This window comes from Hibiscus syriacus, unplaced genomic scaffold, assembly GCF_006381635.1.
Source record: "Hibiscus syriacus cultivar Baekdansim isolate YM2019G1 unplaced genomic scaffold, ASM638163v2 tig00111000_pilon, whole genome shotgun sequence".
NCBI lineage: Eukaryota > Viridiplantae > Streptophyta > Magnoliopsida > Malvales > Malvaceae > Hibiscus > Hibiscus syriacus.
The window spans coordinates 1,826,408-1,838,159 of record NW_024062947.1 but is presented as its reverse complement, the minus strand read 5'-3'; positions in this window follow the sequence as shown (position 1 = coordinate 1,838,159).

Below are 11,752 nucleotides of genomic sequence, written 5' to 3'. Positions count from 1 at the left end.
CTTTTGGATAATTAAAAATCCTTTGTGAGATTATTCTCTCTTCAAGTTCTTTTTAGAACTATATCGATTAAGTAAGCCTTTTCTAAAGCTTGTGGCGTCATTCCTCATTGATACTTCTGGTTCCTAGTTAAAATAACTAGTGGGTCAAAGTCCTTTCATACCATCCCTTATAGAACTTATAAGAAACGGTCTTTGCTCCTTTATAGCATTGGTTCCTTCTTAGTTTTATAAGATACAATCTGTCCAACACCATCTTCCATCTCCATTATCACGCCTATATCATCACCATAGTCCATCACATTATCACGCCTTTATCATCACCATAGTCCATCTCCATTATCACGCCTATATCGTCCATATTCCACCATATCACGCCCATATTATCACCAACTTATAAATTTCCATTTCTTCATCTTTGAATTATCCTTCATCCTCAACAAGGCATTCGTCCATTATCATCATTGGAGGCCGAATCCATCATCACTTGAAGTGATGTAGTACTTGTACCTTTTCAAATGATTGTGGATCTAGGAAGGAAGCAAAACAACCTGCAAAGTGAATGGCTCAAAATTGAAGGGTTAAGGGTGGTAGACGTATGGGTGAATTGGTAGGCTTTTTAAATAATGAGTAATGGAAGCGGAAGATAGTTGATAAGGCTATGGTTATGGTGATGAAATAAAAGGATGGTGTGAGGATAGTATCTTGAAGAAATCTCAAAGAAGAACCAATGCTATAGAGCAGAGACCCAATCTTTATATTGTTTCTTCAAGGGATGGTGTTAAGTACTTTGACCCACTAGTATATGAATAGGAACCATAATATCAGATGAAAGGAAGGGGTTGACGCCACAAGTATAAAATACTTGATAAGTCGATAAAAGTCACCAGGACTTAAGAAGAGAATCTCACTTTAATTGAATAAAAAGGTGTACTTACAATGATGTAATGTTTTCCTATTTATAGGAAATGGAGAGACATGGCCGAATAAATACAAGATGATTCGGCCAGCCTATGTATCCCCTATAAAGACATAATTTAAATGCTAAAGAGGGATGGTTCGGCCCTAGATGGAGGGAAATGATCCTTGGCCGAAGTTCTTGTGTCTCTAAGTTGGCGCCAATTTGGATGGGAGATGATGCTTGGCCGAATAGGGAGAGGGCTCTTCATCTTGGTGCCTAAATGAGTTCACATGCAAGGCACATGGGGGCTGGTCATATGCACGGCACATGGGTGTTCTAGGAAGCCTTGTGGTGCACCCATGTGCATTGGATGATGGCTGGTCATGTGCTCTTCTTAGGTGGCAGCAAGCATGGGGCTGTTTGTGAATGATCTTCCTAGCCGAGTCCTTTTGAGCTCCATAACAGCATGTTCAGCTACATTCAGCTACCTTTGTCATCACTTTTAGCAACTCAGCTTCAAATAGTCCAACTAGCTATAGTGCATAAATGAGTAAATATAATATAAAGTAAGGAACTCCTTATATTGAGCATGATGAACTTTAAATGATGTGAGTGTCATGGAGAAAGTTGGTGCTAGATATGATCAACATCATGGATGAATGTTCATCCTTAAGTAGATACAATGTACGTCCCCTATGCAGTTCATGGACTAATAAAATAAATGAAAATTCATCCATTTAAGTGAATACATCTTCATAACCGAATTCATCCTCTCTTGATGTGAACAGTTTGTTCATTCCTTGCATGAATTTTCAGGAATGTTTCATTGTATGTTCGGCCCCCTTTGGAATGCACCAAGTGTGAACGTGACTCATAGGCTCCCTTCATGCACTGGATTTGGTGAATGAGTTTGAAAATACATCCATCTCCCTTGAATATGAACAGTCCTTTAGCCTCCTTGTATATTTTACACGCCATAAATGGATTCATGAAGGTGGAAATACATCAGGGTGAACATGGCTCTTCATTTGGTGTAAATCCCGTACTTATTTCCAGCCTGCACTATCTTAATTAATCTGGGTATATCTTGAGCTCCCAATATCGAATTGATATGATTCAAAGTGTGTTGGAAAGCTAAGAGATAGGGGATTAAATGTTAAGAGACTTCATCACCCAAGATGCTCAGAACATGTTCAAAATTTACGATCAATCTGACTGACGTGAACTGTCCATCCAACTCTTCAATTGCCTTTAGTCTACTTAGCATCCAATGTACCTAGACAACAACAACAACAACAACAAAACCCTATTCCCATATGCAATGGGGTAAGGGGGAGATGGGGTGGTAGGCTGCCCCCAACGCCAGGTTGAGAGCAGCTTCCGTGGAAGACCTCCGGTAGTAAGAAAATTAAAAATAAAGATAAAATATAATGCATAGATAAATAAGTCAATAAATACATAGTTGAAATAGTTGAACAATTTTCATACGCTGTCTTCATATGCGCGTCTGTAATTTGAAGTAATCCCTGCAAATAAATCACTGCGTGAAAATCTCTGCTTATAGACAGAAACGTAAGTCTCGGCTAAATTTAAAAGAGGAAACATGAAGAGAAGGATAAACAGAAGTTAGCGATAGCAAGCTGCGATAAGGAATAAAGTTAAAATGGTTAAAACCTAAACTAAGGTAACACTACTCCGCCACCCTAATTCTAAGCCTACATAAATTCCAATGACATAAACATATAAAAAGTAGAATTCATGGAAATTACTACAAAGGAGGCATTAAAATAGAAGACTGAGATGCCCACACTACTCAGCTACCCATATGCATTGAATGAGTTATATAAAGATGTGAATTAATAAGTCATGCATGAATATCATATATTATACATATAAATGACAACATATAATATTCAAGCAAAAATTAAGACTAAGATAAACATATTCACGTGACATGTAATGCATAAATGAGTAAATAAATAATAAAATAAGGTAAGAATCCCTTAGAATCAACAAGGCAGAACGTCCATGAAGTGATCATGTGTTGAAGAAGTTTGGTCCTTGGCATGATCGCATCACAAGGCCTCCCTAGGGGTATATGGCACGCATTCATTGGAATGACATCACAAAGGACTTGGTCTTGGTATTTCCCAATTGAAAAGGAAATGTTGACTTATTTTTTGAGTTTAACTTCTCCTCCATCATTTAGCCATTGTAGCTTGTATGATGTAGGATGTTTAATGGTCTTGAGTCCAAGTTTAGCCACCAAGTGCTTGCAACATTGGTGCAACTTCCCCCATCGATAATGATGTAAGGCTATTTTACCTTAATAATTGATTGTGGATCTAGGAAGGAAACAAAACAACCTGCACAAGTGAATGGCTTAAAAACATAGGGTTAAGGGTGGTAGACGTATGTTGAATAGGTGGATTGTTTAAAATGAGAGATGGAAGCGAAAGATGGTTGATATGGCTATGTTTATAGCTTATGAAACTATGGGATGGATGTGTGGATAGTATCTTACAGAAGACTCAAAGAATAACCAATGCTATAGAGAGCAAAGACCCAGACTTTATATTGCTTCTTCAAGGGATGGTATTAAGTACTTTGACCCACTAGTTATATGAACTAGGAACCAGAAGTGTCAAGGAGAAAAGAAAGGGGTTGATGCCACAACTATAAAATACTTGATAAGTCGATAAAAGTCACCAGGACTTAAGGAAAAGAATAATCTCACTTATATTAATCAAAAAGGTCTGATTACAAATGAAATATGATGGCCTATTTATAGTTTTTGAAGGGACTTGGCCGAATAGGTACATGTTGGTTTGGCCAGCCCTTGTTCCTTCCTAAAATGACATGATTTTTAATGAAAAAACAAGACTTTAATGAAAATACATGCTCTTGGCCGAATGGTTATGTGTTGGTTCGGCCCAAAGGATGATTTGACTGCATTTGGAAGTTATTTGGCCGCCCAAATAAAGAGGAAATAGTCTTTGGCCAAATAGGAAGCATCCCTTGGTGTTTTGGCGCCAATTTGATGTCACATGGAGTACACATGCTTGAATGATGCATATGGCTGCCTACTTGAATGCACATGGGTCTTCTTGCAATGATTTGTTGAGGTTTCAACCATAGGATGATGTCTTGAAGTCCTTGGGCAGCCTAGAGATGAACTAGCTTCAAGGTAAGCTACGTGAGTGTCTTGGTAGCTAACTAGGTGAGCTATAGGTTGATGAACTCAAGCTAGTTAGCTTTGGTCTTCTCAGCTCCTCAGCTACTCTCCCAACTACTTCCAGCTACCTTTAGTCCACTTTTCATTAATTTAGTCCAAAGCTCTCTTCCAGCTAAGTTCAGCTACATGCTAGCTCCTCTAGCTATGTTGAAACTCCTTAAGTGATGAAATGAGCTGCCATAATGCTCATGAGCTAGTGTGAGCTGCTATGCTTGTCCTTTTAGCTAACCAAGCTACCATAATATGCCTTGTTTTGTGTTTTACCTATAGAAATCAACAAACAAACAAATTAAGCAATGTGTGAGCTCATTTAAGGTAAAAATGCATGCTGGAGTGAGGTGTTTGAGTGATATAAGCTATGAATGCATGTTATGAGCTAAGTACATAATGATATAACATATGTAAGCTAATTTGTAAGACCTAGGAGCTAAAATGAATGCATATGAGCTAACAAATGAATGATTAAGCATGCTGCCATTTCATGAATGTAATGAATCATGCTTAAATGGATGTAAGATTAATCTAACATACTTAGAACATTGTGTATCAATCATAAAGATATGGGTATATGTTGTATGCATGAATATCATATAACATGGTATTCATAAATGATAAATGGAAACATGTAATGATAATATCCTAAGAAATTTATGTAATCATAGCATATATTCAATGTTATGAAAGACGTGATCAACTATGCATAGGATGGAAATAATATGATGATTTATACTAACATGTGAAATGCATGCTTATGATAGAATAAAATGTATAAATGATATAAGATAAGATAGGGTAATGAGAACTCCCTTAGAAACAGCAATGAAAACATCCATGGTGTGATCAAGTCATGGAGAAAGTTAGAGCTAGTTTGGATCGTATCATCCTCCCCTTCTTTTAGGAGATTTGTCCTCAAATCGAAGAAGTTTCTCATTGAAGACCTTATTGATGTATGAAGGATTGAATCCTTATGTTTTCCTCCAATAGATGATTCACACGAAATGTTCAACCTCTTGGCTTCAATTCTGGTAACTTCACGTCCTTTTATGGGATGACACAATGTTTGAAACCATCATATGTCTTTGAATGGAAAAGACATATCCCTTCACGAACCAACTTGATCCTTTACTTTATCTTTGAATAATCACAATGCTTGGAAAGGACCTCTATCTCTTCAATTCCTCCTTTTAATTCACCATGCTTGTTGGTGAAAAGGTTTGTCTCCTGCTTGGAGTCGTCACGTCTCTTGGTGAAAATAATTGTTCTTTGAATGACTCCTTGGTGCTGATTTAAATGATCATGTCCTTTCACCTTTGTTCCTCTCCAAATAATTGCCTTTTAAGGTTGGTAGTATTTCACCATAAGGATGAAACAAGTTGCTGCAAAACAAATCAAAGTTAGTAAATGAAAAACTATTAACAATATGAATGGAAATAGCAAACCATGGAGGATATTTAATGGGCGTTGGTTGCTTGATGATGAAAAATTCCATTAGTTGCTGAAATCTCTTCAATATGTGCAATGTACTTGGAGCATGAATGATATCAACTCTTAGTATTTATTGGCATATCATTCGAATTTCAAGAGGTACATCATTTGAAATGTCAAAGGACATGTCTTGTGGATCACCAAAAGTCACGTTTATTGATTCTTCAAAAGACATGTTTCTTGAATCTTAAACTTGAAGTGACATGTTTATTGGATTGTCATGCACATCAAAAGAAAGAATATGAGTACGATTAGATAAAATATGTTTTTCACCCTCATTTTCCTTTTCCACTTTGCTCCATATTCAATCCTTGCATTTTCTCATTTTCAACTCTCTCCACTTTTCTCATGTAAAACTTCTCTTTCAACTTTCTTCATGGCTTTAGCTTTCTCCCATTCTTCTATGCATGACTTAAGGGTCACTGACATTCATGAACTTGACTGGGAAGCAAGGATGCCAATATGATTTCTTTTTGATGCTGGAAAGAGTACTTCTTAGAAAATCCGTCATGGGTAGCCTTCTTGTCAAATGCCAAGGACGTCCTAATATAATGTGACTTGCACTCATGGGAACCACGTCACAAAGGACTCATCATTGTATCTCCCAATTGAGAAAGGTATAACAACTGTTTGGTTACGTTGGCTTCACCACATCGTTGAGCCATTGAAGTTTGTAAGGATGAGGATGCTTATAAATCTTGAGACCCAACTTTTCCACCATCTGAGTACTTGCTACGTTGTACAACTTCCTCCATCAATGATCACCACAAATTTATCTCCACGTGACATTTGGTATGGAAGATGTTCTCCTCTGTTCATCTCTTGACTTGAATGTTCAAAGTCCTTTTGACTACAAGGATGTGGATGAAAGAAACATGTTAGCAAATAAGAAAAAAATGAAATATGTGTAGGACCTTACCAGAATGTACTCTCACAAAGCCTCATGAGTCACTCCCAGGAAACTTAAATGTCACTCAATCTCGTGTTTGCACTCTAGTACTTAATGGATTTTACTTGTCCTCTTATGATCTCACACGCTCCAGCCTTTTCCTCTCAATTCTCTTGTCCCAAGTTCTAGAGAACTTTACTCAAGACCGTATCAAGTAAATTTCTACTTGTTTGGCATCGGCTGCAAAAGGGTTAGTAGGAAGAGAAAAACAAATATATTGAAAGGGTGGCTTATAAATAGAAAGAAAAGAACAAAAAGGGGTTACTTACACAAGTCACTTCAAAACCTTCTATCATCACAATCAATTTAAGCGGCTTACTTGAATTGCTTGGTGATGAGAATTGTTGACGAGTGCTTCAACTTCTTTTCTTTCTTTTCTTTGCTTTTTCTTCTTTTGAGTGCTGGATTTTTCTTTCTTTTGAGTGCTTCACTTTCTTTTCTGATTTTTCTTTTTCTTTGACTTTGCACTTCTTTTTGTATTTTTCTTTTTGTTGTTGTTGCACGTTGCTTTCTTCCACCAATAGCTCTGATTACCACTTGATGTAAGACACTTGTACCTTAACAATTGATTGTGGATCTAGGAAGAAAGTTAAACAACCTGCACAAGTGAATGGCTCAAAAAGAGAGGGTTAAGGGTGGTAGACATATGGTGAATAGGTGGGCTATTTAAAATGAGAGATGGAATCGGAAGATGGTTGATATGGCTATGGTTATGGCTTATGAAACAAAGGGATGGTTGTAAGGATAGTATCTTAAAGAAGACTCAAAGAAGAACCATGCTATAGAGAGCAAAGACCCAACTTTATATGCTTCTTCAAGGGGTGGTATTAAGTACTTTGACCCACTAGTTATGAACTGAATCAGAAGTATCAAGGTGAAAAGAAAGGGGTGACGCCACAAGTATAAAATACTTGATAAGTCGATAAAAGTCACCAGGACTTAAGGAAGAGAATAATCTCATTATATAATCAAAAGGTCTGATTACAAATGAAATATGATGGCCTATTTATAGTTTTTGAAGGGACTTGGCCGAATAGGTACATGTTGGTTTGGCCAGCCCTTGTACCTTCCTAAAATGACATGATTTTTAATGAAAAAACAAGACTTTAATGAAAATACATGCTCTTGGCCGAATAGTTATGTGTTGGTTCGGCCCAAAGGATGATTTGAATGCATTTGGAAGTTATTTGGGCGCCAAAATGAAGAGGAAATAGTCTTTGGCCGAATAGGAAGCATCCCTTGGTGTTTTGGCGCCAATTTGATGTCACATGGAGTGCACATGCTTGAATGATGCATATGGCAGCCTACTTGAATGCACATGAGTCTTCTTGCAATGATTTGTTGAGGTTGCAACCATAGGATAATGTCTTGAAGTCCTTGGGCAACCTAGAGATGAACTAGCTTCAAGGTAAGCTAGGTGAGTGTCTCGGTAGCTAACTATGTGAGCTATAGGTTGATGAACTAAAGCTAGTTAGCTTTGGTCTTCTCAGCTCCTCAGCTACTCTCCCAGCTACCTTTAGTCCACTTTTCATTAATTTAGTCCAAAGCTCTCCTCCAGCTAAGTTCAGCTACATGCTAGCTCCTCTAGCTAAGTTGAAACTCCTTAAGTGATGAAATGAGCTGCCATAATGTTCATGAGCTAGTGTGAGCTGCTATGCTTGTCCTTTTAGCTAACCAAGCTACCATAATATGCCTTGTTTTGTGTTTTACCTATAGGAATCAACAAACAAACAAATTAAGCAATGTGTGAGCTCATTTAAGGTAAACTATATGCTGTCGTGAGGTGTTTGAGTGATATAAGCTATGAATGCATGTTATGAGCTAAGTACATAATGATATAACATATGTAAGCTAATTTGTAAGACCTAGGAGCTAAAATGAATGCATATGAGCTAACAAATGAATGATTAAGCATGCTGCCATTTCATGAATGTAATGAATCATGCTTAAATGGATGTAAGATTAATCTAACATACTTAGAACATTGTGTATCAATCATAAAGATATGGGTATATGTTGTATGCATGAATATCATATAACATGGTATTCATAAATGATAAATGGAAACATGTAATGATAATATCCTAAGAAATTTTATGTAATCATAGCATATATTTCAATGTTATGAAAGACGTGATCAACTATGCATAGGATGGAAATAATAATATGATGATTTATACTAACATGTGAATGCATGCTTATGATAGAATAAAATGTATAAATGATATAATATAAGATAGGGTAATGAGAACTCCCTTAGAAACAGCAATGAAAAACATCCATGGTGTGATCAAGTCATGGAGAAAGTTAGAGCTAGTTTGGATCGTATCATCCTCCCCTTCTTTTAGGAGATTTGTTGATGTGATCATGCCAAGGACCAAACTTCTTCAACACATGATCACTTCATGGACATTCTACCTTGTTGATTCTAAGGGAGTCTTACCTTATTTTATTATTTATTTACTCATTTATGCATTACATGTCACGTGAATATGTTTATCTTATCTTAATTTTGCTTGAATATTATATGCTGTCATTTATATGTATAATATATGATATTCATGCATGACTTATTAATTCACATCTTTATATAACTTATTCAATGCATATGCATTCATAGTTAGCTCATTTGCATTATTAACATAGGTGGAATAATGCATTTATAATTATCATAGCTCAATTCCTATCTAATTATTTGTTTTCATACTTGTCTAGGTTCATTGGATGCTAAGAAGACTAAAGGCAATTGAAGAGTTGGTTGGACAGTTCACGTCTGTCAGATTGATCTACATTTTGAACATGTTCCAAGCATCTTTGGGTGATGAAGTCTTCTTAACATTTAATCCCCTATCTCGTAGCTTTCCAATGCATTTTGAATCACATCAATCTGATATCGGGAGCTTGAGATATGTCCAGATTACTGAAGACAGTGCATGCTGGAAATTAATACGGGATTTGCAACCATTCATCTCCTTCAAAGGACTTATGCATGGGAGGAATTAATGAAGACATGCATGGACGAGAAAGAATATTAAAATGAATCAGAACATTTCTGAGGAGGTTCAATGATTCATTCAAAGGCTTTTAAATTCATCCATTCATGCATATTCATACAAGAAGCCAAATAGTCATGTTCACACAAGGGGAAGAATTTCAGCCAAGATACATTCATGAACATTCATCCATAGAAGACAAATCAACAAGTTCACACAAGGTGGGATGAATTCGGCCAAAGGATGTATTCCATTAAAAGATGAACATCCATTCATCAAATTCATTCACCTAAGCCATGCTTTGTATCTACTTAAAGTATGAACACTCATCCATGAATGTTCAATCATTAAATCTTGTATGTGCATCCTAGACATCTCTTAGGCCTATAAATAGCTTTCCATTTCATTTGTAAGGAACCAATTCTCTTTGTTTAATCAAATATTTGTGAGAGTTTCTCTCTTAGTTCTTAAGTGAACTTTATCGACTTATCAAGCTTATGCTTGTGGCGTCACCCCTATCTATGTCACCCTGATACTTCTGGTTCCTATCTCTTTATAGATAGTGGGTCAAAGTCCTTGTTTACCATCCTTAAAGAAGCAATATAAAGTCTGGGTCTTTGTTCTTTAACATTGGTTCTTCTTTGAGTCTTCTTTGAGATACTACTTTTCATATTCATCTCCATCACCTTCATTCTACTTCCATTACCATACTTCATCATTTCCTTTAAACATATCACCAACTTATATATATTTTCCGCTGCCATATTTATCTTTCCATTTCATTACTTCCATTTAACTATTTTTTTAGCTTTCTTGTTTGTGCAGGATCCTTGTTGCTTTCCTAGATCGAAACAATCAAAGGTGCAACCTTGACTTCACCATCCATCCAAGTGAGGCTAGGTTGAACTGTATCAAATGGTAATCAGAGCTAAGGTGGATTGCAACAAGAACAAGCAAAAACAACATCCTACCATTCAATAAAAAGAAAATCAAAAAGAGAAGTGCCAAAAAAAAAAATCAGTAAGTTAATCCCAACATCAACAAGGGATTCCAAGTGAAGAAAAACTAAAAAAAGGAAACAAAGAAATCAAAATACAAAGAAGTGCCAAAGGTGACAAGCAACATCATTATTTCAACCGATCCTAAGGAAGTCTTCAAGACCTTTGATTGTTCTTCTAGGAAGGTGGTAAGTATCTTTGCATAGTAAGTGAACCTTTCTTTATTTTCTTCCTTTTATAAGACCACCCTTCATTATTTAATCTTTCTACCTTTCTATTTTTTTCCTCTACACTAACAAATTTTTCAGCCAGTGTCCATAGCACTTGAAAGGTCTCGAGTTAGTTCTTTTAAGAACTTTACAAGAGAGGAACGAGTGGAAAAAGGCTAATCGAGTGTGTGAGATCAGAAGGGAATTACAAAAGCCAAAGACATATTCCCGAGTGAAACACGAGTGCTTGAGTGGAGTGACATCGCAATTTTTTTGGAGTGACGTGAGGTTTTGTTGTGTGAAATTTGGTAAGGTCCTAATTTTCACATTTCAAATTTTTACTAACAATGTTATTTGATCTTTCTTCTTCCCAAGAAATGGAGAACATTCAGCAAAGAGAGAATGCATTTCATACTCGTTGCCATATAAACGGTAAAGATGGCAAAGTATGTCTTGTAGCCATTGATAGTGGAAGTTGTGCAAACCTTGCTAGCACATATATGGTAGAGAAGTTGGGACTTACAACGTTCAAACATCCCAGTCCATATGTTTTCAAGGATTTAATGAAGATGAAGAGTTAGAAGTTATAGAGCAAGTACTTGTGCCTTTTTCAATTGGGAGATATGAAGATGAAGTCTTGTGTGATGTTGCTTCCATAAATTCAAGCCATCTTCTTTTCGGTCGACCTTGGCAATTTGACAAACGAGCTGTCCATGATGGATTGACAAATCGGTATTCATTCTACCACAATGAAAGAAAATTCATCTTGACTCCATTATCTCGTAGCCGAGTGAATGAAGACCAAACTCAACTGAAGAAAAACATTGATGAACATCGTGAGAAAACCAAGACATTTGGAGTTGAAAATGAGAGTGTGATTTACGTGAGAAGGCCATTGGAGTAATCAAAAATGAGAGTAAGAGCATTGAGAGTGAAGATGAGGTGTTGTAAAACATGAGAGTGAGATTGAAGAGAGAATTCAAAA